The following is a 26,600-nucleotide window of genomic DNA, read 5'->3' as shown; positions in this document are numbered from 1 at the left end:
AAGGTGGTTTTTAAATTCTGTGTTTAAAAATGCCACTTTTAGAAGGTGGCCATTTTCTAACTTTACCATTTTGTGTGCCTCCGGCTGCTTGTCTATTTAGTGTCTGGTATTTGAGTGACAGGAGCTGGGATGTGCATTCACTCTAGACAGTCCCTGTGGGGGTTGAGGTGTGTCTTGCCTTGCCTGGGTGACTCATCGCAGGACTGAATAGACCTGATCTGCATTTAGAGTGGTGGGAGGAGTTTCTCTTGCACCTGAATAGGCTGAGTCTTTACAATGCTGTCTCTGCCCCCTGAGAACAGGTCTGGTTTGAACTGGGTTCAGAGACCCTTACAGCAAATAGAACAAAGGCAATTTGAGGTATAAGTATTACACCTAAAACCCCAGGATTTTAGATTACTTCAAGGAACAAAGGGACCTTGCCAAGAAGAAGAGCGGTTGGACTGTGTGAGGAGTGCTACCTTTTCTGAGCGAGGGCTGAGTTGGCTTGCAGTTGCTGGTTCTGTCTGTGGTGGAGAAAAAGGACTGACTCTTTTTGCCCTGCTGTGGTATCCTGCTTGGGAAGAATCTCCAAGGGCGTGTGTGTGCTGACCTCCTGTTGGAAGTCTCAGGGATACAAAAGACTTCAGGAGAAAGATCTATGCCTGGAGCAGGAGAAGGACTAAGAGCCCTTTATGATTTTCTTCCTGGCAAAGTGTGTATGGAGCGCTTAGTTTTTCACTCCAAGCTAAGGAAGTGCTGCAACAAAACCAACCACAACAGGTGCAGCGTGAGTGCTTTATCACCTGAAAGTTCTTTTGTGCTTTTTAATGAAGAATTGCCGGGGGCTTTATTCTCTGGAAAAGCCCTGTGTAATGGTTTCTGCTCTGCTAGAAACCAGCGCATGTTGGGCACTGCCCTGTCCTTTGCGGCCAGGGCAGCAGGAGGGGAGAACTTATCGGTGAGGAAATGTTCTACCTGGCCGTGCTCACGCATGGTGAGTGTTTTGGTGGTGCACGCAGCGCATGTCGCGAGCTGCACTGTTCTGCTGCTTGGGGCAGCCAGGTGGGAGAGCTCGGGTTTGGAAGTGCCCTCCCCCCTTTTTTTTTAGAAGCCAGTGCATGTGCCCACTGCGGCAAAGTAAGCGAGGAAGCCCTGGCAGTCTCCAAGGAAGACAAAAGAGCACAACACCGAAAGAGACCATTCTAGGCATCCCCACAGCTGAGGGGGAAGGGAGAAGATCCATCCCATGCTGCCGGCAATGACCAGCAGTCTGAGAGAGAGGTCGCTATCCCCACACTGGAGCCCCGCCCATGTCATAGAGGATATCATGCCTGGTCCAGAAGAGACCTCGGTGGCGCTAATTGGGCAACAGCAGTTAGAGAACAGCGAGCGGTGACCAAGAAGGTACTCTTGCGTGGCTCCCGAGGGTGTCTCCTCTGGCTGATGACCCTGGTGATTAGAGCAGTGACTCCACGCACTTCTGGGCTTTTGCCTGGGGAAGTGTTACAACAAGGGAGTGATGGTGTTAATACCCTAACCTTTGGGGCCTTACTGTGGGGTGATACCTAGTGGTTGGTATTACTCAACAGAGGCCCAGATCTGCACCAGGAAGGGTCCTTGCTGCATAACCCTGCCCTAATACGCGCTCTTCCGTTGATAGGAGTGCTGGTGCTGCTGAGCCCGGCTGATTACTGTTGGACTTAGCCCTTTTTGCAGGGTCATCCCAAACCTTTTTTGCCTCCCTCCTAGCCTTTTTTCTAACATGGTGTTGGTGGTTTTAGGACTCTGGGCACTTTAGCACTGGTTAGCAGTGCAAAGTGCGTGTGCTCTCTGCCCTCCATAGGATAACATTGGGACCCCGCATCCCCTTATGGGATAATTCCTAAATGGAACAAAATAGGTTTGTCATGTCTGGAATGGAAATAATAAATGCTGCACAATGGTGTGGAAAGGTCAGAGTGCCAACAAGGGATTTTGTTTCAGACAAACTATCTAGTTATATAATTCAAAGAAAATTAATCAACAGGTGTATTTCAAAGTTGACACCAATCTACGATATCAATCGTCTCATTCAATCATATAATGTAAAGAGCAAAACACACGGGAAGTCTTTTTTGTGAGATAAACACAAAACGTTTTTATGTATAAATCAAGTTAAAAGGAGTACATGAAAACCGTTGGTTGAGCAATAGGTCATGAACGGAGGGTCAAATCATATCCACATTTCATGAAAAAAACATCTATTCCAATACATTTAAACAGAGATATATCTCATTCTTGAGAAGATAATCGACTGTGTATAACCAATATTGTGAAAATAGATGACGGAGTCGACGTTTCGGTCTTGGGTGGCATCAATCCATCAGACCATCTTCAGGACAGTAATTATTGCACATAAAAGACCCTTCAACAGTTATAGATCTCGCACGGTACTTTTTATGCGACACTTATTCTAGTATGGTACGTGCGTTTCTTGCTGTTGCAGATTCTCTTTGAATTTTCTGACAGCAAGACCATATAGAGGGGAGAATCCTTCCTCATTTGTTTTCAGAGAATGTCTTAGTCCGAAATGGAAGCGCACAGGTCTATTCGGGAAGAAACAGCCTGACAATGGTGTGCGCAGATTTATTTTTCACTATTTTAGGAATGCCACTTTTAGAAGTTGGCATTTCTGTGTGCTATGTGCCTGCCTGCCTGATGTGTATTGCATGTCTGGTTCTAGAAGTCACCGGGGCTGGTGAGGTGTGGGTGGCTGCATTGAGGGCAGGATGAGTCAGCACTAGGCTGAATAGGAGATCTGCAATTGGAGTAGTCGGAGGAGAAGTCCCCTGTCCCTAAATAGGTCTGTGCCTGCCCTGTACAATGCTGGCTCTGCCTCCTTGTGGTGTGTCCGAGTACCAAGCCCCAGCTCACAAAGGGAGGAGGGAAGCCTGGTAAACAAAGTGCTCTACACTCCCCCAAAACCAGTTGGGACTGGTTTCCCCAAAGAACCTTCCAGAAGCTTCTGCCTCCTTCTAGTAGCAGGGCAGAAGGGTGTATAAATACAGGGGCTGTGACACCATGAGGTTGTTGTGCTGTGCTTACTTGGAGGAGACACTCTGCCAGGAGGAACCGCCGTGGGACCCAGCTGCTGGCTCCTGGGGGTCCCTGCGTGCTGGCCTGCCTGCACCCAACTCTGCCCCTCTGCCTTCTACTGGGCCAGAAGAGACTTTTGCTGGAGTAAAGACTGCTGCGCCAGGAGGTTTGCCACCATGCTGAGTAAGACTGCTCCTAGGACCTGCTACCTGGTTTTGGCTGAGCTGCCCTACTGCCTGCTGATCCTTGCCCAGCCTGAGCCCTTGGACTGGCTCCAGGAGAAGAGGGGCGCTATCTTTTTATTGCCCCAAAAGAAGAGGAGCGCTGGAGCTTCGCAGCGACGAGCTGCACATCACTTCTGAGAGAATCCCCAGCGTAGGGATTCCCCTGAATTGCTGGGAGCCTACCCCGCATTTTTCAGCTTTTCGCGGGTGCCCACCATTTACGCTAATTTTTGGCTAGCGGGAGCCCACCCCGCATTTTCTGCATTTTTAACAAGAGAGCGGGTGCCCACCCCACGTATTTTTGCTCTCCAGCGGGTGCCCACCACGCATCTGCCTTTAAATTGAGGCGGGTGACCACCTCGCACTGTGGCGCCGAAGAGGAGTCACCGCCGCGGCCCGGCCCAACCGAAGAAGCCCTGACCAGGAAGTCAGGCAGAGTGCACCTACTTGTGGGCGGGGCCAGAACCAGGAAGTCGCCGAGTCCCAAGCGAGGGTCCCTGTGAGCCGGTGGGAGCCCCGTGCACGCCACACAAGGAGACCAAGGAGCCTGGGTCAATGCGGGATCCTACCCCGCCTTCGTGGGACTCAACAAGGAACCCGCCACGTGTGCCGGAGATCAGAGGAGCCCGCACCAAGCCACGATGAGTGGGGCTGAGGCCATTCTCCTTCGCTGTGGGTGCTCGCGAGGCACCCATGCAGTCATGCCCATTCTACTTGAGTGGCCCCACAGGAGAGCTTGCCGCTGCAACGTGTGGGCAAAAACTATTCCCAGAGAGCCCGGTGAGTGGGGGCTCAGTGTTACACCGTGTTGGTGCTTGAGCGGTCCCACAGGAGAGCGTGCCGCTCCAACGTTGGAAGCAAATTTGTAAAGAGAGCCCCAGAGTGGGGCTCCAGAGTGCCGCATTTTCCCGGTACAGTGCACCGCACTAGCGCTGGCAGCTGCAACGTTGGTCCCATTTATTCCATAGGGCCGCAGTGGAGGTCCAGAGGGCACAGAAGTGCCAGTGCCTCATTGTTTTTTTCACCAGTTGCGCCGCCATAGCGGGCAACTGCAACGTGGGGACCATTTGATTTACAGTCCCACGGGCATGGTGAGTGCCAGTTTGGTTTACACAGCTACAACGTTTTGGGGGCCAATTCTGGTCATTTGTATGGTGGCATTGGGGCACAAGGCCCTAAAGGTAATGTAGGCACCCTGTTAATGTTACTATGGTGCACTGCTGGTTGTATGCCTGAATGAATTTACGCAGATGTATGCATAAGGTGTTTTTTTTTTTATGCCTAATGTCATACTATGATTATGCCTAATGCTAATGTGCATGCCTAAGATCATGCTATGGTGTTTTAGGTTCATGCCTAATCCAATATGTTTATGCCTCATATTAATGAGATGATGCTAGGTTCATGATCTTGCCAGTAGGTACTAGTTGTTTTGCATTCATTGGTTGTGTTTGTGATGATTCTGGCAGCGACCTGATTGGTGCTGCCTTGTACATAGTCCCCTGTAAACTATGACTTGGTGCCAGTTGGCACAGTGTATATATCTGTGATGGTGATTCTAATGTGTTTTACATAATACAAAGGCTATTTTTATATAACCTTGTGTGGAGTCTCTTTTGGGGTGTGCCTAGTGTGTCGCCGCTGTGTGTGTGTTGCGCAAACGTTTACACATTGCCTCTGGGATAAGCCTGACTGCTCGTGCCAAGCTACCAAGGGGGTGAGCCGGGTTATCGTCAGTGTGTAACTCCCTTACCCTGACTAGAATGGGGGTTTCTGCCTGGCTTTGGCGCATGCCCTAGCCAACTGGGAATCCCTGTTTCTAACAATTACCACATTAATTGTAGTACGAAGGCATGTATTCTTGTGCTTGGGTACAGTACTACACATAAGAGGACCAAAGGAGTTCCTATGCCTTGCTGCTTACGGAGGATAAGAGGTTTATGGAAAATTTGGTGATTCCATTACAGGGAAAGTGGGTGATATATGTGTAATCCAAGCAGCCTAAAGTTTATGCCTTGTGACAGGATAACAGGTACCCTTGCCAGAAGTTGCATTTACTTGTGAAGTAATGGCATTTACAAAGTGACTATTGACGTGCAACTCCTAAGCATGTGCTTTAGTGCACTAATGGTGTTTATGACAATGGCCTAGTGGCAAAGTGATTATTGACATATGGGAATGTGGTCTACATGTTTTATGTGCATTTTGATGACAAATGCCTAGTGACACAGTGATTTATGTGATTCCTGGTCTTATTTATAATACAAAGGATATTTTTACATACCCTTGTGTGGAGTCTCTTTTTCGGGTGTGCGTAGTGTGTCACTGGTGTGTGAGTGTGTTGTGCAAACACTTTACAAGTTACCTCTGGGATAAGCCTGACTCCTCTGCCAAGCTTCCAAGGGGGTAATCAAGGGTTATATTTGGTGTGTAACTCCCTACCCTGACTAGAGTGGTGGGTTCTGCCTAGCACAGGTGCATACCCTAGCCGCCTAGAAGCCCCGTATCGAACAGTCAGCAAATGTGTTAGTGTGAATGCTGGGCCATTGCCTAAAATGACATCTACATTGCTACTGTTCACCATTTGTCTTTTAGGGCTGCTCGAGCCATGGCATTCTTTTGTTTCAGCAACCACACAAATTAACTGCAACCCAAATGTTTTTATACTGATTGACAGGGTGCAGAGTGCCTATGTCTTGGAGATCACTGATATTGAAATGGCAATCTGATACCATAAGAGTTGTGGGATTAGACCTTGTAGAGGTAGATGGATTTATTTACTTACAAAAACGACATTGCTGTATGTATTTTCTAGTTGCTTTAGGCATATATGGCCACTAATTTACTGGCTGTATCATTGACAATGCAGTACTAGTGCCGTACATTCCCTCATAAGTTGGCTTCATGATGAGGTCCAGCCTAATTGCTTCATTTTTAACATACCTATCCAAAATTCCAAAAGTGTTAACCATTGGGATATTAAATTGGATAAGACTGTAATAATCTTTTGCCGGGAATTCTGCAGGTGTTGTGTCCCCTTTTATTGCTGATTGTACGGAATTTGCGACAACATGCATCAGTCTTAGACTGAGACTGAGTAACAGTGACAATCTTACAAGTCTCAACCACTTTTATTGTAGCTAGTTCCACCATGCAGTTATATTTAGCATGAATGCCTTCACGCTTATGGGCAAGACCCTGAAATCAATTGGCTTTAATACAACTTCAGAACTTTACCAAAAATAAAAGGCTATTTAATGGTCACTAAGCAGGTTTTAGACCAGTAGAGGAAACAGCAGATTCATGAGGGGTTATGATGTTGATCCTACTAGATCTATTAGCAGGTTTTAATACCTTTGATCATCTCTTTTGATTTGGTACTCTACAAAGTACTGGCCTTAGGGGTACTATTTGAGTGAATTAAGTCCTTCAGAGCAGGAAGATTTCAAGTAGTCGCATTAACCCTTTTTGTTCTGATACACATCCTCTACCTTGTGATGCGCCTCAATGATTTATTCCATTACCTTTACTTTTCAATCTTTGGCTTTGTCCCTTTGCCTCCCTACACCATCAGAAAGGACTTCATTTCTATTTATGAGCAGATGGCACAGTCATCTTATTTTTTCACTCCCTTGTCAGCCCATTACTCTTTAACCATGTTAGGAGTGGGTCCCTGGGCAAAGCACTGACAAATGTGTGCTGATGAATGCCTTCCAATCTCCTGCGACTGAATCCTCAAGAACAAGATCTTGCTAGTCCCAGCCAGTGGCGTAACGATAATTGAGGGGGCCACCCTGCAAGGTACGTGGAGGGGCCCTCTCCGGACTCTATCAGGAGCTCCCCAGCCGAAGTGCAGTGCTGAGGGGGCCCCCTGGATTTTGGCCCCCCCCCGCACTGTGGGGGATGCGGGGGCCTGTGTTACGCCCCTGGTCCCAGCAGTCAAAACAAAGTGGCCTCCTGATTGCCTAAAAGTATGACCTTTTCTCTCTTCCAGTTAAAGTGGTTCATTGCTTGGGGGTATAGCCAGATAATAGCCTGTCATTGGACAACCAAGACTCCAGAGTAGCCCAATCCTGGTTTGTCTCCCTCAAGATCTCAAAAAATATATGTTTTAGTCATTGAGGCAAACCTACTTATCACAGTGATAAATTCATTGATTAAATCATAATTGGAGTACACCAATTCAATCTATTTGGTAGCTCCTGAAAAGCTCTTCCTCTACCCGCATCTCATTCAGAATTAGAAGCCTTTGTGGCGACAGGTACATCCACAAGAGTTCATATCACCCTAATTCTCAGATCTTTACATTGGCTGTCAATCTTTTCAATAGTCATATTTAAAGCTCTGACCATAATGCAGAAGGGTATACAGTCCAAATCCCGTTAATTTCCAACATTCAAATGATCTCTTCATTCCTCTTTCTGTGTCCAGAAGTCAGCCAATCTTTGGCTCCCTAACCCACCCAGATTGTGAACTTTCTTTTGCAGTCACCAGGACTTTTGGGTTTTGGATGCCAGACTGGGTTTCTACTGGATTTGATCAATGATAAGGGGTTATGCCTTCTTTCCTAGCCCACAACTAAATTATTGATTCAATTGCTGCTAGTGGCCTGGCTAGTGATGTCTCAGAGATGATGGGGCTTTGTACTACCAGCACTGGCCATTTGGTGAATTAAGTTTGGAATATCCATGTAATGGAGCAGCTTACTGTTATATTGAGAGACACCATATCCCAACACTACAAGATATGGGCACCCTTTTACCCCTACATCAAACAAGATATTCTCAGGCTCTCAGAGATGGCTCGACTAGTTGAGGATGAGAGTTCAGACCCTGCAGATCTGGGGGATTTAAGAAAGACTACAATACTGCAGCTTTTATGTGAAATTAATAGCCCAACTCCACTGAGTTCAGTCTTATTGCCTATGACGTTGGCAACTATATAGCAATGGTTTTCCATTACAATATAGTGGTATATGAACCTATGTATTGTATGTATCTATGTAATACATAGTATTAATAATATGTAATACATATGCACCTATGTTTTAATACGTGTAACATATGTATGCCCTGACCTAAGAAAAAAAATGTTTAAATAAGTTGTTAAAAAAAGAAGTGTGTTAATATGTCCTATATATGTCTGGTTTGCCTGCAGTTGACAGATCAGAGACAGTGTGGTGATAGTGCTTCACTAATTTGTGCATAGTTAGGCATAAATGAATTAGTTATAAGCAAATCAATGAGTAGATGTTACAGTCTGACCAGCAGTGTTGCCTTTGGTCTCTCAAATGCAGTGAGGAACTCAGATCGGCAATGTGACCATTCTGAAAGATTCTAGTTTAGAATGGATCGCCCAAGGAGAGAAGAAAGACCAGCGTGAAACAAAATAGCTGAAAAGAGCAGGAGCAGACAGACACAAACCACTGGAATGCAAATCCCTAAGGTGTTTTTCTCCCCAACTTTAGGGAACTTAATTGTTAGCTGGTGGGAGAAAACCTCAGTCTTGAAGTCAACTAAGGACAAGCTCACACAAAGATAAAGAACCTAGCAACTAAAAAAAAAGTAAGAACCAATTTCTGCAAGGAATCCATGGCTTACCTCAAGAGAAGCTGCATGTGTTGTATTCACCTACAGCAAAACAGCATTTTAGTTAAGAAAACAAATCATATATAACCTTCAAATCTACTTACTTAACTATAAGAACATGTAATGATTTTGTAAATGTTACAATTGGGTTGTTGGTTGACCGGGTGTGAGCCCTGATGAAACAACCGCAGTCCTTGTTGGGGCAAGGCACAAGCAAACCTCAAATTAACCAGTGCTCAATCCCCTGGTAGCTTGGCACAGCACAGTCAGAGTTAACTTAGAGGCAATGTGTAATATATTTGTGCAACCATTCAATCAGTAAAACAGTGAAAACACCACACAAAAAGATCCCACCTCAAGTGAGAATAATAGCGTAACATTTAATAAATGAAAAAAGACCAAAATGACAAAAATCCAATCATTAGAACTGGAGATATGAATTTTTAATGAATAAAGTGAATACACTAGAGTGGGCGGACCTTGCCTGGCCCAAAGATGGACGCATTTTAAGTGAGCTCCGCAGTCTGCCGATACTATCCGGCAGGTATTAGCTGATATTACGATTGCTTCTTGCTAGATATACTCTGCATGCTGAGCCTCACCGCTTGTGCCCTGAAAGCTGAAATAACAGAGCGGATTGATGCAGCAGAACTGTAATTAAAGGATAAAGAGCCGTGATCCCCCTGTGCGGTGTGGCCCGGTGACTGAAGAGGGCAGTGACTCCATCCAAGCGGGGATGTGAGCTCGCCTGATCTGCGCGATCATTGTGGTGCGGAAGCGACTGGGCCCCCCTGCGTGCTGGCGAACCTTCAACGGAGTGAACGGTACCCCCGCTGGATACCAATGACCCCCTACAGCTACTGTAGACTGCGGAGTGGTGGGGAGCTGCGATTGTTGAGGCTGAGCTGCGATGTGGAATCCTCTAGGCGTGCGGCCCGGCCGACTGCGACCTGTCATAGAGGCCTGTGAGCAGGGCGCCTGTAGCACTGTCACTCTGTCATCAGGTGCGTGCGGGGGTGCTCTGATTTGCAGCAAGCGCGACCTCCTCTACCTCTTCGCCGAGTTGGGACCACCCTGCCAACCGCTGCAGACATCCTCCTGTACTGTGCCCTGGGCGCTACACACTGACAGTCACTGCTCTACTGATTGACACTGCAGTGCTGGTTACACTCTCGGAGACTAGTGCCAGCCTGAGAGGTGAACTGCCTAAGGGTACAGAAAATAGCTCTAGGTGATTCACCATTGGGCAGCCTATACCTAACATTACCAGGCCATTGCTCCTGTGGGTGTAGAGGTCAGGGAGGTGAATCGCTCTGACACTGTGAGCATCCCATAGATCCTGCTCAGCGCAGACATGGGAAAATTGGACAAGACTCAGCCAAAGTTGAGCTTCGAGCAGCGCAAATCCAGGCACAGAGAGGACGCTGTGGAGTTAGCTGCATCGGATCCAGATGTGCAGTCTGACGACCCTATTGGAGATCGAAAAACTATACTTGAGTCAATGCAGAAAGGATTAACAGCGATTGATGCAAAAATAGACGCTCTGTCCTATAGGATGGACCGCATGACTGAGAGAGTTGATAAACATGCGGAGCATCTTGACATGGCCGAACGCAGAATTACTGAAGCTGAGGAGGCCCAAACTGACTCTCATAGCGCACAGAAGCAGATAGAGAGGACTCTAGTCGCTTTGCAGGACAGGGCAGAGGATTTGGAGGCCAGGGTGCGGCGCAGCAACCTACGCATTATAAGCCTACCCAAATCCACCGCGACAGGCAATATGGAGGTCTTCACAGAAAAATTGCTTACCATGCTGCTTGGCGCCGATACCTTCTCTCCTATGTTTGTTGTGGAGCGAGCGCACTGCTCGCTGGGCCCCAAGCCCCCTCCGGGAGCTCCTCCGAGGCCTGTCATAGCAAAACTGGTTAACTATAGGGATAGGGATGCGGCACTGAGAAGAGCCAGAGAATTGGGAGATCTGCAATATGAGGGCTCTTCACTCACTTTATTTCCAGATTTCACTCTTCGAGTCCAAGAGATCTTTAAAGCGCAAGCTGAGGGAGCAAAAAGTAGATTACGCAATGTTATATCCGGTGCGGCTGCGCGTGATGCTGAACGGCAAGGCAAAGATATTCTCTGACCTCAGTCCCTGCAGAAAGCCTTCAAAGAGTGGAACACGAATGGTAAGAGCAGGAAAGACAATATGGCAGATGAATGTGCGGATGGGGCAAGCAGAGGCCTTGATGACAAGGACTGATGAGTGATATAGCACGCCGGTCTTGTGTGGTAAGTTGTTCCTGCGTGGGTAATCTAAGAATATTGGGGGCGATTGGAACTCAACAGACAGGGAGCGCTCTACTACGGAGAACTATAATTTCATCCTAAACTGAAAGTCCATGCTTGCTCCCACTTGTATTAACCAGTTTAAGTGGAGGGGACTGTTGGTACTTTCTAGAGCGAGAGACCCTATTCTTCATTTGCTATGCACGAGGCTCCCCAAGAGACGTAGTCCCTCCTCCGGAAGTCTCCTATTAACTGATCAGTGGCGGAACGGCACTGGGACTACACAGAAGTGTGGGCCGGCAACATTGCCCCAATGCGTTTCACGCACTGCCATTACAAGTCTAATAGCGTTTATGGTTGCATATTTGTTGTTCTCTTGATATGTGTACTAGTACTTGCTAGTAGGGGAGGGAGTAAGTCGCATATGCCTATTTGGGGTTGGCATGGCGTGGGTGAGGGAGGGGGGGTTGGTAATTTTGTTTCAGTTCACTTGGATATACGAGGCCCGGGCGAGATTGAAATTGCAATAGCACTAGCGGTTACAATTCTTCGACAATATGATAGGGGAAAATGACACATCGCAGCTCAGGACAGGGGCATAGAAGCAGACTGAGGCTAATGACATGGAATGTAAGGGGCCTAAAGAATTATAGAAAGCTTCACAAAATTCTGGCGTATTTGAAAAGGAAAGAGGTAGATATTGCACTGCTCCAAGAGACCCACCTTTCCCCTAATAGTGCTATGCTATTGAGACGTCATCTGGCCGCCCGTTCCACGCAGTAATCTTCACCTCACACTCCAGGGGCGTGCTTACCTGGGTCAATCCCAAATTAGGCATACAACTTGAAGAGTGCAGGGCTGATCCTGACGGCAGATATGTTATTTCTAGATGTCATGGCAGGGGGGTTGATTTCTGAATTATTAATACCTATGGGCCTAACTATGATGATCCTCAGTTTTATAACTCTCTGTTGGCACTCATTGGGGGCTACTCCTCGTTGCCACTAATCTGGGGTGGAGATCTTAATTGCGTGCTTAACCCAGGGCTTGACCGCTTGAGGGGACCTCCTAGGCGCCCATTTGCGGCATCCAGAGCCATTGTGGACGCGGCGCTGCAGTTGCAACTGGTTGATGTGTGGAGAGCTAGATCTCCTGGGAGAGGAGGGTACACACACTACTCGGCATACCATGACATACACACAAGAGTTGACCATTGGTTACTGTCAGAGGCACTATTGCCCAGGGTACAAGATTGTACTGCATTAGCTCTCTCCTTCTCAGATCACTCTCCCATTTTGTTGACGATTGAAATTCCTCCCCGCGGCCCTCCCCCTTTTCTGTGGAGGTTCTCTCCATACTCCCTGCTGGACACGGCATTCAAAGGTGAACTAGCTGCTGCTATTACTGAATTTTTTGACACAAATGTTGGCTCAGTTGAGTACAGTTCCAAAGTTAGCCCTGACGAAGAGGATATAGCAAACTATTTGGAACATATACAACTGCCCTGGTTGACTAATAGCCATGGAGAGTATCTCATGAGGCCCCTTGACGCAGCTGAAATCCGAATGGCACTAAACTCCATGCAGGAGGGCAGTGCTCCAGGCCATGATGGGCTCACTGTGTCCTTTTATAAGGCCTACTGTGACTTACTGGTTCCACAGTTGAGCACTTTGTTTCAGGACATGGGTGAGACTGAAATAAAGCCTCCCTCTATGCGAGAGGCACTGATTGAAACCATACTGAAACCGGCCAAGGGCCCTCAGGAGTGCTCGTCCTATAGACCACTCTTGTTCCTAAATGTTAACACTAAAATCTTCACCAAAATATTGGCCAATAGACTGTCCCCACTCTTACCCATGCTAGTAGGCCCGGAGCAAGCTGGCTTTGTACCTGGCCGTGTGCTCTCCTACATTCTACAAACAGTGTTTGTTGCACTGCAGCATGTCAGGCCAAAGGTCAAGACAGCAGCAGTGTTTCTGGATGCTGAAAAAGCTTTCGATTCCGTTGAGTGGAAATACATGCTGATGGTTCTCAGGTGCCTGGGAGTTGGGGAAATCCTTCTAAAGCTGATCTCAGTGGTATATAACTCGTCAATGGCTCATGTGCGTTTGGGCAATACTGTCTCCTCCCCTATTCAGATTTCCAGAGGCACAAGACAAGGGTGCCCCCTATCACCATTGTTGTATGCTGTGGCAGCAGAGCCCTTACTCAGTGCACTTCGGGAGTATCATGGCAACAGAGACTTGCGCTTTCCTGGCTCTAACCTCATTGTCTCTGCTTATGCGGAAGACATGTTACTGTACATCCAGCCATTAATCTATCTCCAGTTATACGGGAGGTCTTGTGATTTGGTGATCTGTCGGGTCTTAAAATTAATTGGGATAAATCTATCATCTTCCCAGTGACCCAGAGGACATCACAGACTACCTTAGATTATCCCCTTCAATGGACAATGGATCCAGTGAGATATCTGGGCATACAAGTCCACTCAGATGCGGAACAAGTACTTCAAGCAAATTATGGCAGAGCCATTACTAAACTCGAGGAAGACATAGATAGATGGATTCACCTTCCTCTCTCGTTGGTAGGGCGGGTGTCCCTAATGAAAATTATAATACTTCCTAGATTTCTTTTTCTCTTCGTTCACATACCGATAGTTGTGCCCCAACAGGTGTTTAAAACAATACGTGCCCTGATGGGAAAATTGGCTTGGGAAGGTAAAACTCAGCGTGTTAAGATGGACATGCTTACTTTGCCCTATTCGGCGGGTGGTTTGGGGGTGCCGGATCTGGAACTATATTACAGGGTGGCGCAAAGCTCACACGTCCACAGTTGGATACACAGTCCTCATAATCTGCCCCATCTCCACATAAAGAAAGTAGTCGCCAGCCCTGCCCCACTTCCTCATTGCCTATTTCAGGTGCCAACTAGGCGTTGCAGCATATTAGACTTGGTTAATTCAGCGGTTCATGCATGGCATGTCTTGTTAAGAAAATAGGCAGGTAACTTGTTGTATACCCCGTTGGCGCCGGTGGAATGATGCCATTGGCTTCGCATTAGCGCGGAAAGAGGGGTGCTTCACTCGCTGAGTGACCTCTGAATACACATGTTGGTAGATTTTTTTATGGAAGGAAGAATACGCACTTGGGGAGAGGTAGCGGAGGGCTTGCCCGATGTTACCCCTCTTACGCAATTCCATTTTTTCAGAATCCGTCATGCGTTGAGGGCCATACTTGGCCATGACTTACTAGAACCTCCTGAGCTACTTGCTCTCTTGCTAGTGATTCATGCAGATTCACCTATTAAACTAGTCTCGAAAGTCTATGCTACCTCACAAGCATTTAAAACCACGCAATACACCAAAGCTAGACTGGAGTGGCAGCATGAGCTTGGGGTGATGATCTCCCTAAATGGGCAGCACAGACTGGCACACTTCAAGTATATTAACAGAGTACACTACTCACCAAAGAGACTGTTCAGATATGGATTAAGGGATACAGATAGCTGTGACCGCTGTTGGAAATGGAGGCGGATTTCTTGCATGTGGCATGGCTGTGTCAGCCTGTAGCAGAATTTTGGGAACAAATATTTCATGTACTGAGTGATTTTACAGGCCAAACACTTTCATCTGATCCCCTATTAGCGCTTTTAGGGTACATGAAGCCTCTGAATAGGAAAGTTAGGAGACTGGTCGCTATGGTCTCTGCTAGTAGCTAAGTGCAGGATTGCGATGCGCTGAATGCGTGGACCTATACCTACTATGACAGAGTGGGAGGGAGATAATCTTTACTGCAATACCCAGTCAGATGCTCACAATGAGCTGATGCCCCCAAAGAGTTTTTGGGGTTTATACGCGCAATACTTAGTGGTGAAACAGGAAGATAGTGGGGAGAATGAATAAATGTAGGATGTATTGGTCTGACCCAAGGGCGCTGCGGACTGGAAGCACTGTTTTGGAGAGATGATTGGTGGCTGAATGACCGCTGCAAAAATCGTAAGCACTCAGGCTACTGAATCCTGTAGAATGTGTTCTCATTGCTCTGGAGGCCACTATCCAAAGTATTTTCTATGTTTAATGTAACATTACGCTATTGTGATATAATATGACACTTGGCGCGACTTAGCTGCTGACATGTATTTGTTGCCTATTGGGCTCTGTGTATTTGTGTGAACTGGGTTATAACAACCAATAAACATGTTTAAAAAAAAGTGAATACACCAGCAATATGTACAAACACCCAACCCCTGATATCTGGTCAAGCTGGACCGGGTCATATTCAAAAGGCCGAACACGATGGAGCACAGGTCCGATACAGTCCTAGGTTAGTACTGCTGAAGGTTTACTTTCTCAGGTTTTCTGCCAAGTGTCCTGTTTGTGTTCGAGAGGGCTTCAAGGAGAGCATGGTGCAAAGAGCAGGCCGGGCGTTGCTGATGGCCAGGCTGGAGCTTTGCATTGGCGGTCCCCCAACCGTGGTTGATGCTGCAGTGCGAAGAGACAGGCTGGTGGCGCATTGTGCAATTTTCCAGTGCAAGCATTGCAGTCTCAGTGTGATTGATCTAGTTTGTGAAGAACCCAAAAGCTAGATTCAAGCTCGCTGAGCCACAACAAGGGTCCAGGTCCTAAGGGGGAACCACTTGGGGTCAGGACCTCACAGCAGCTGGGTCCAGGAGCTGTTTAGGGAGCCTAATATGTCTCTGAGGCTCAGATCAGAAGGCCTGAAGATTAGCCCTTGTGGTCACTCTGGGGTCCTGGGTTCAAGATGAGGTTGCATGTACACTTCTTCCTCCCCAGGCAATACGGCAGCAGGTCTGCACAGAAAGGCAGTAGCTCCTTAGTAGCAGTAGCTACGAAGTTGCAGTCCAGCAGAGTGGCAGTCCTTTCAGCCAGTCCAGCAGAGTGGCAGTCCTTTCAGCAGCACAGCAGTCCTTCTTCCTGACAGAGTATGCACCGGTCCAGAAGTGTACTTAAGAGTTGGAGTCTGAGGTCCAGTATTTATTAAGGGTGGGTGAATAATTCCAATCCGCTAGCAGGGTTCACAGAGGTTTGCCCACTCCATGTTGTGCTTGGTACGTGGAGCTCTGGCAGAACTCTACTCCACCAAACACCACGTGGTGGAGTTTTTTCTTACGCACGTCTCACCAACATTAAGTTGGCAAGCGAACATTTGGGCTCTCTTGAGTGATTTACGGGCACTAGAGCGCCTCCCGTGAGTTTTTTCAACATGGGCCTTCGCAACCATTCACATTGAGAAAACTGCCGCTCAATCAAAAAATCTACTTGAGCAGCAGAAAGATCAGCGCCCTCTGGCACACCACGTGGTGCAGTTCATGGGGAACAAGATCCTGCTGCTAAAAATCAACGTGAGCACCGTGACATGCCGTAATACGCCCACTCACAGAACTCCACGGAATCTCGAAGAGTATTTATATAACTCTGCAGAATTCCACAGAGTGAAACTCTGCAAATTCCGCCCATCCCCTAGTATTTATATACAGTTGTGCCTTTAAGTGGGGAGCGTTACAACAAACAAATGATGGACGGAATGCTGACAATGCAGACATTCTCCCCCAGTCAAGAGATCTGGGTTAAATCCATCGTTCTTTTGCCCACTACACCACCCCAGTTTAGACATGGCCATATGCAAATCAGTCTTGACCCTGTGCCTCATGGGAACAGTCCAGCCCGAACTGCCAAGCCATGTCTTCCCTGGACCGGAATCAAGCATCCTAGGACCGGTTTCTGGCTATCAGCCATCATCAGCCAGGATAGCTTGACTCCAGTGGCGTAGTGAGCACGGGTCCCACGTCTGGGAATACCCATCCCACTTAGGGCGAAAAGCGTTACAACAAACAAATGATGGACGGAATGCTGACAATGCAGACATTCTCCCCCAGTCAAGAGATCTGGGTTAAATCCATCGTTCTTTTGCCCACTACACCACCCCAGTTTAGACATGGCCATATGCAAATCAGTCTTGACCCTGTGCCTCATGGGAACAGTCCAGCCCGAACTGCCAAGCCATGTCTTCCCTGGACCGGAATCAAGCATCCTAGGACCGGTTTCTGGCTATCAGCCGTCATCAGCCAGGATAGCTTGACTCCAGTGGCGTAGTGAGCACGGGTCCCACGTCTGGGAATACCCATCCCACTTAGGGCGAAAAGCGTTACAACAAACAAATGATGGACGGAATGCTGACAATGCAGACATTCTCCCCCAGTCAAGAGATCTGGGTTAAATCCATCGTTCTTTTGCCCACTACACCACCCCAGTTTAGACATGGCCATATGCAAATCAGTCTTGACCCTGTGCCTCATGGGAACAGTCCAGCCCGAACTGCCAAGCCATGTCTTCCCTGGACCGGAATCAAGCATCCTAGGACCGGTTTCTGGCTATCAGCCGTCATCAGCCAGGATAGCTTGACTCCAGTGGCGTAGTGAGCAGTGGGGAGAAGCTTCTTGAGGCATGCCTTTGAAGTGCACAGGTGCCCTGCCTCCCCTGTCCTGGCTCCAGACTAACTGCAGGGAGTATGCAGTCCTTTGTGTGGAGGCAAGACACAGCCTATTCAAGTGTAAGTGGTGCTGGGTGCAGCTCCTCCCTCCCATTCTGCCACAGATGGCTTATCCGTTCACAAATAACCTCCCCATTGAGTGCGGCTGTTTAGGAGGAATAAAACCAAGCCAAACTACCACCTGCGTAGTACCCTGTTCGCACTGTGCAAGATGTCGTTTTCGATGATTGCACAATGCGGACAAGCATCCGGCACTGTGCAATCATTGAAAACGGCATCTTGCACAGTGCGAGCTGTAGTTTTCTGCCGCTCGAGTAGATTTTTACTCGAGTGACAGCTTTCTCAACGCGGACCGGTAGTTTCTCATCGCGAGCGGTCGCGAGCATACGCGACCACTCGCAATGAGAAACCTGACCTCCTCGCGTTGAGAATCTCGCCGGGATATTTATTTTCCACGCTTGCGATCGGCAACTTGATGTTGCTGATCGCGAACAAGGAAAAAGTCTTGCCGGGATGTCAGTTTGCTTGCTCGCGGTTGCCAGCTTGAGGTTGAGGACCGCGAGCAAGCAAAAAATGACAGCTGCACTACGCAATGCTACGCTACGCATGTTTGCACTGTGCTACGTGCAATTCGCATAGTGCGAAGTAGCGCAAACTTCGCAAACTACGCAAGCGTAGCCTAGTGCTTTGCCCAGGCTTACTTTTAAAGGGCTACTTGAGTGGGTGGCACAATTAGTGCTGCAGACCCATAAGCAGCATTTAATTTACAGGCCCTGGGCACAGGTTGTGCCACTTTACTAGGGACTTACAAGTAAATTAAAGATGCCAATTGGGTATACTCCAATTCTACAATGTTTTAAGATGGGAGCACAAGCACTTTAGCACTGGTTAGTAGTCGTAAAGAGCACAGAGTTCATAGGCCAACAACAACAAATTCAGTTAAAAGTGGAGGGAAAATGCAAAAGGTTTGGGGATGACACTGTAGAATGGGGCAAGTCCAATAGTAAAGAAAAAGCAAAACTTCTATAAAAACAATAGAAAATCTAAAAGGTAGTGTTATCCTATGAAGTGCATTAAATCAGGACATAGTCACCTTTGGAGGTCTACTGTGATGGAGTGTATGTTAATTAAATCCTAGCGATTCATCAGAGGCAATAGTTTTGCATTTGGACTTATAAACTTGTTTGGAATTTAAGTCCTTAAGCCGGGCTGTAGCCAAGCAGAGCTCTACAATGGTTTACACCTTCTGTTTGCAGTCTTGCAGAAGCTCTGACCTTCGCACTCAAAAGCTCTACGTAGAGCAAACCTGGAAAAAGTGACCTCAAAGGTTGCATCATTTTCAGGTAGGCTTGTCACCTTAACCTAGTCGTTCAAAAGTCAAACAATTTCTCGACTTTACCAAAAAGTTTAATTTATTCTTATTGCATGCTCCAAAAATACTCATAATGTCAGGAAATTTTCTTGGGACGTCTGGTCAATGATTTCAGCGGCTTCTTAAAGGTACTCTTCAGGACAAAAACCAAAAGTCATGTTGCTACTGGTTCTGCTGCTTTTCTCCAAGGCAACACAGTCTATTCTATTCGAGGGACACCATTCCTTCTTTCCAGCCCTGGAAAGGGTGAAGTCACAAGTGTCTTTCCTACATCAGTCTTTAGTCCCTCCTACCCTGATTGGACCAGTAAGAGACTAGCTTTCCTTGGTCCTGCGAATAGCCTTGTATGTCAGGAATTCAAGAGCAATAAGTATTTCTCCTTCCAAAAGTAATAGGAATACTCCACCAGCAGTTGCCATCTTTGGGACTGATTCACAAAGAACCTCTGAACTGATGGAGTGGCCCCGTAGTCATGGTGGGGGGTCTCAGTTGTGACAAGGGACCTGCACTTATAGTGGGACTTAAGTACTGCATTTACTCATTGCTGATTTCCCGTCTCAAATGCTGTGCCCCCGCCACGACTGCAGGACCTCTGCCATGGGTGTGTAGGCCCTCTGTAAACCAGCCCCTATGTCTTCCTAGATAGCAGCATTATCTTGAATCATAACTCAAAGGAGCCCTACTTTATAGGGGTCACCTAGCAATGATTAGTAACTTTTCGTAATCCTTTTAAAGTTCCTGAGTTGTCTCTGCTAGAATTTGCATCACTTCCTGCTTTTGTGGTAAATAAATCCAAGAAAGCACTAGTATTTTCTAAAATGATAGCTGCGAGTCAGAGCTGCTGACTAAGGAGTTAACAAAACACCTCTAAATCTAACCATTCTACCCTTTTCCAGGCCACTTCTGTCAAAGAGAAACACCCCTGCTTGCGACAACCAATCTCCTATCTCACCAATGGAGGAAGTTGCCATAGTGTTTCAAGAACTTTTGGTTTCTAGGATATTTCCTGTACTGTTCCTCTTTTGAGATGTATCTGCCATGGACAAAAAGGCAGAACATGCCTTTGTGTACCTAAGCTGTCAACCTTGGTGCCCTTTCTCTCAAAAGAACTTCCTACATATAGGGGTAAGTGGACCTATCAATGCCACAATTTGCAATCAAATACCCTTGTCTGCTGGATAGCCTATATGCAGCGAGGGCAAGAAAGTTAAAAGCCTCATTGTTTCTTGGGAGAGCTATACTAATGTCAGAAATTGAACGTCATCTATTTACTCTAAGATCGACAGAATTATAACTAAAAGGTTAGTCCAGCATGCTCTGCCTCGCAAATCTGGTTTTGAAACCAAATCATAGATGGCAGAGTTTAACAACATTTGTAAAAATCATTCATGTGACATTTGAAATGAAAAAAATATTTAATAAAGCGCACTGCGGCCAAGCGGCTTCCTGGCGCTGAGGGCCTGATCAGAGCTCACAGAGAACACCCCGGGAGACTAGGAATGGAATGCCTGAGAGAAAAGAAAGGTTTTGAGGGCCTTACGGAAGTGAGTGTAAATGGGAATAGAGCGAATGGAAAGTGGAAGACTGTTCCAGAGCTGAGGGGCCAGGACTGAAAACTGGGTACCCCCCGTTCTGGATTTACGGAAGCGGGGGATGTGCAAAAGAGACAGGGAAGAAGAGCGAAGAGTGCGGCTGGGGGCGTGAGAAGAGATAAGAGAAGTGATGAAAAGGGGAGCAGAGCGGGAATGAGCCCGAAAGGCTAAACAAGCCAGTTTAAAAAAAGATCTAAAACGAACAGGAAGCCAGTGAAGGGACTTGAGTGCGGGTGTGATATGAGAGGATTTAGGGAGGGAAAGGATGAGGCGGGCCGCTTGGTTTTGAATGGCCTGAAGTCGGCGGGATTCGAAGGCGGGTATGCCCACATACAGGCCATTCCCATAGTCGAGGCGAGAGGTGACAAGGGCCATGACTATGGTTTTAAGTGCGTCGTGGAAAAAAACCACGAAATCTTCTGGATAAGACGGAGGGACAAGAAGCAAGAAGACACAACGGAACTAATCTGACTGTGCATAGATAAGTCATGGCTGACTTTAATGCCAAGGGTGCGTAGAGAGGGGACGGGCAAAGGAGGGGGACCAAAAGAAAGGGGCCAATGTGCAGGAGACCAAGGGTTGGAGGGGCCACCAGAGAGGACAAGTTCCGTCTTGTCCGGGTTAAGCTTCAAGTGGTTAGCACTCATCCACTCAGAAATAAATACTAAAGTGGAACTGAACTTAGGGAGAGAATCAGGGGAAGAAGACAGGTCAAAAACGAGCTGGAGGTCATCTGCGTAGTTGTACACAGAGACCCCCAGCTCAAGAAGGGAAGAGATAAGGGGATGGATATAAAGATTGAAAAGAAGGGGGGAAAGGGAAGAACCTTGGGGGACACCACAGGTGACCGGGCAGGAAGGGGCAGAAAAGCCAGAGAGATGAACCGCCTGGGACCTCTCCCGAAGAAAGGACGCGAGCCAGGAAAAGGCCGTGCCCCGAATGCCAGCTGAGCTGACACGGTCGAGAAGGATGGAATGGTCGACCGTGTCAAACGCAGCGGACAAATCGAGAAGGACCAGGGCTTGGGGGAGGTTAGAGTCAGCTTTCCCCTTGAGTTCATCCAAGACCGCGAGGACCACCGCCTCCGTGGAGTGGCCTGGGCGGAAGCCCGCCTGATGGGATGCCATCTAGAAATCAAGCTTCACTGCGGAATTACATGATAACTAATTAGTAAAGAGTTGCAAGAATACATCTTTCATTATTGTATATCAGAATATCAAGAGCAAACATAACACCTTCCAAAATATTGTGGCTAAAATAACAATATGGCCTTATTACGAGTGGTAATTGCAAAGGGCATGTAGCAGCAGATACTGGCCCCGTTGGAATAGTATGATTTTTATGTTCACACAGAGATTTGGGCTCCTGAATACAGTAGAAAACTTTCCACACTCATGGAGTTACTGATATATCCAGGACTGGTAACTCCAGGATCAGGGGTGTAAAAATTCAAGCCCACTTTCAAGAGCAGTCATCATGAGAGCCTATGTTGTAAAGGTAAGCACATATAGGTATGTATAAATGAATATATTCACTAAAAAATAATTGTTACAGTGACAACATTTTAAGATATGGTTATAATGTCTTACATTACATAAATAAAATCCTGAGAAATTCACTGAAAAACAACTAACTTTAAAGTTATGTTATTGTTAGATGTAAATGTGAGTTAAAATGTTCCATTTTAAACTTTAAAAACAAACACTTATATTTACCAGTTATAGCTACCTGAAGTAACTATAACTTGTACCCTCACCATGCACAGTGTTGTCATGAATTATGTCATTTGAGATGTCGTGGAGCAAAAATAATTCAAATTTGCCCCAGGGGTCATACCCTATCTGCTTGAATGTTTATTTTCCATTTCAGAGTCCCCATGTCTTAAAGCAGTGGCAGCCACTTTTTCTTCAGGTTGAGGTCAACCTATCAGATCACATAGTTTGAGATTTCTGAACTGAAAGTCTTCACAGATCCTGCATGAAGGCTGAAATATGCATTAATCAATCAATTAATCAATCGGTATTTAGATAGCACAACATATCCTCCCTGTGCCTATCTACGCCCTACGGTTTCCCTGGTCTTAGTTGAACAGCTAGGTCTTGAGTCCCTTTCTGAAGCTGGTAAGAGAGGGCAACATTTGCAGATCGAGAGGTAGGTCGTTCCAGCACTTGGCAGTGAGATAGGAAAAGGAACGACCTCCACTGCCGCTTCGGTGAATGTGGGGAGAGTGTGTGAGGGCAAGGAAGGTGGAGCGCAGGTGTCTGGCTGGTAGGTGAAAGGCTGCAGTTGATGTAAGCTGGTCTCTGGTCATGGAGGACCTTGTAGATGTGTGTCAGCATCTTGAAACTACTATCGCGTCTGGAGCCAGTGGAGGTCCCTGAGGTACAGGGATGATGTGTGTCTATTTGGGTAGGTTGAGCTTGAGAAAGAGCCTGGCTGCTGCATTCTGTATGGTCTGGAGACTATTGAGAAGTTGGGTGGTGATTCTGGCATAGAGAGCGCTTCCGTAGACCAGCCGGCTGGTGAAGATGGCTTGGATGACAGTTTTTCTGTTGTTGGCGAGGATCCATCTGAACATTTTCCTGAGCATGCAGAGGGTCTGGAAACAGGCTGAAGTAGTTGTATTGAACTGCTGCTTCATGATAAGTTTTCTCATAACTTTTGGCCCTTAATTTCTCACAAACTACTAAACTGATTTACACCAAATCATAAAAAGCACGCTTTCTTGGTATCTAGCTTTTTTTAAAACATTTTTTTCCAAGATTCGTCAACTAGCGCCAAAGTTATTAGCAAACAAAAAAATCTATTTCCATGAAAACATGATCTCAACCATAACCAGCCAGTGACCACATACACACACACACACACGGGCACACACACACACACACACACACGCACACGCACACACACACAAAAAAAATATATAATAAGCTGCTGTTATGATATAGGCTTATGGGAGATTTACATTGGGAAAGAGCAGCAGTGCTTAAAAAGGTAGCTTGTGTAGTCCAGGCTAGGCTAGGATAGGATATTTTGTCAGGCTGGTATTACAAATTAAATATTCAATTAGAAATCCTTTTGAACTGCTTCCTAGCCTGCCTTTCACAAGCTGCCTTTTTAAACACTGCAGTTCTTTTCCAATGTAAATCTCCCATAACCCTATAATTAGGGCTCCCGGTTTTCCGTTTAGGCGGATTTTTACATATAAATACAGACGGAAAACAATGTTTCCTTTGTCTGTATTTATATGTAAAAACGGCAAAATACTACAAAATGTTGCCGTGCTGCCCTGCTCCAATCCAGAGTTACCTCGCCACCCCCCCACCCCCCGCCCCCCTTGCTGCTGCTGGAAATTCCTTCCCGGGCGTACACAGCCGCACCTGAGTACTTCACAGGTCTTTTGAGAATCATTTACTTGTACGAGGCTTTATTGTTCTTTTTGCTGTCACCTGTGGCGCAAGCGGGGTGGCTGCGTTGGCAGATGAGTGAAACTGTTGCAAATGCAAGTGCTGCTTGCACTGCCACGGTGAAATTGTTTTAACGCACATCATTATTTCGTGCAAATGGGAGCCAACCCACGGACCACGGCGGCTGCTGGAAAATATTCTATAAAGAACTGCACTGTCTGAATGTTTAAATTAAGTTTTTAGTTTGGCATGAGATTATACCATGCCATGCACTCCCATATTTCTGGTCCCTTGCTCTTTATTTAAATGTAGAAAGGCCCACAATAAATATCCCCCATAAAGACTGAAAGAAAAAACGAGGACAAAAATAACTGACACAATGCCTCGGAGAATTACACAATGTAAAGGTGGTCACTGGGAAAGTAATGAACAACGCAAGAGAAAGTAATCAAGCGGCTATTGTGCTTCTTCTACTTTGTAGCTTAACAGTACAGGACTATTAACAAGCATTGGCAAAGCCAATATCTCTCAACGTTGGCTGAGCTACAAGACTGACTGACGTGAACCCATGCTTCAAGAAACATGTGCAGGCTCATCCGGCAATCTTGGAAGGAGGTTCCCGTTAAAAATCAACAAGTACTGTGCTACACTGGATGACATTTGTCTTTATTATAAATAAACAATTCCAGACACGGGTAGGTGAGGAGTGATAGTTATCCCATGCCTCTCTCAGGCAGTTGTTGCAAAAGCAGGAAGAATGGGAGCAGGAAAAGAAGGCAGGAAGAGAGGAAGGAAAGAAGGAATTCAGTAAAGAAGAGAGGGAGAGAGGGAAGAAGAGAGAGAGGGATAAATTGGAGGGAGGAAGAAAATAATTTAGGAAGGAAGTAAGACAGATAGAAATAAACAAAGAGAGAAAGATAGAAACTATGAAAGAAAAGTGTAGGTGAAGGAAAAATAAATGTGGAAAAATACTAGCTGTAGCGTCGTCTTTTGCTTGTGGCAAAAATAAACGTGGATAAATACAGAAAAAATGCCCAAAAAATAAATATGGATAAATACAGACGGAAATGGTAAAAAAATAAATACCATAAAACCGGGAGCCCTACCTATAATCAACAGCAGCATATTGCCTCTGTTACCACTTAGACATGCAAGTTAGCCTACTTCCAATAGGGTAAATCTGTTCATTGTGCAACTAGACTGTGCACACTTATAATTGAAGTGTTTTACTCCTAAAAATTCCAAACAGGTATGTTTGATGTTTTAACACAGCACTTTTGCTCTATATCTTTCATGATTGGCTTTAAGATCATTTGAAAATGTGTAACCTCACAGGTATGTGGTGTATAACCATACAGTGCCTCGCACTGTATATTTGACTTTTATTCCACTAGCACAGTATTCACACAATATTACACTGGACTTAAATAAAACTCAGTTTGCCACTTACGATTTGCTAATCAATTAGTATGTTTTTTTACATATTAATGCAACTAAAAATACAAATTTCCAAAATGTCATTCTTAATACATTATCATACTAAGCACACACTTGCAAACAATATTTTATACATTTTCTAAATTGATATGTTTACAACAGTATTTAAAACAACAAAACGAATTCTTACTTTTGATAGTCCTGTCGATGATATTTCTGACATACCTATGTTCTTAACACAATATTTTTTTATCACAATATTTTGTATTTGATGTTTTGTCCAAACACCTTCCATTTACTATATTTTTGCCTAATCATCAACAAGTCTGACTTTGATACTGATGTTATCTTTCCTTATCTTTCAAGAACTTGTGAAAGTGTCAACATTCAGGCTATGACATTGATAATACACCTGATGCACAGACAATGACCTCGAAAACATACAACATCTGTCTGGAACAAGTGCCTTCTTATTTCTATCTCAAGGTCAGATAGTAATAATAATAATAGCACAAACAGTGTACTCTGAATTGACGTTTTTAGCTTATTTGTTTATAAGATTGAGTCTAAAACTAGCATGATTGATGCCCATAGGTTATGTCAGACATTACTAAGATTATGTCAAAATTTCCCATCTAGGATAAGATACAGTATGAAAGGCCTGCCAATTCACCACTTGGCAGGAGAGGTCCTTCGCCTCAGATTATCTTGCAAGATACTACCAGAAGATCTTCAGACTGCTATGATGTTGCTGCATCCCGTTCTCCACTGAATGCTGATATTAAGCTAAGTTTGGGAGGAGAAAAACTGATGCTGATGTGTTTTCCTTTCAAGGGAACACATGCTCCTAACTACTGATAACGACAGTGTTTTGATGGAAATAGGCATGCAGTGCTTTGATTCTCCCTTGTAAACCCTATATGCAAGCTACGCTACTCCATGTTTTCCTCATATAGCTCATAGAAGTAGATGTTAGGATGTTAGGTTGCTAGTGAACCTTTTCTTGTTTGTAACATGCATTTGTGCTGTTTTAAAAATGTTCTTTGTGGTTATTTTAGATGTGCTAAGCAACAAGATGAAATTGTTAAAATAAACACTTTTAAGTTGAAGTGTCTTTTTTTGTGTGTGATA

Source organism: Triturus cristatus, chromosome 2_2 (assembly GCF_964204655.1).
Source record: "Triturus cristatus chromosome 2_2, aTriCri1.1, whole genome shotgun sequence".
NCBI lineage: Eukaryota > Metazoa > Chordata > Amphibia > Caudata > Salamandridae > Triturus > Triturus cristatus.
This window is presented reverse-complemented; position numbering follows the sequence as displayed.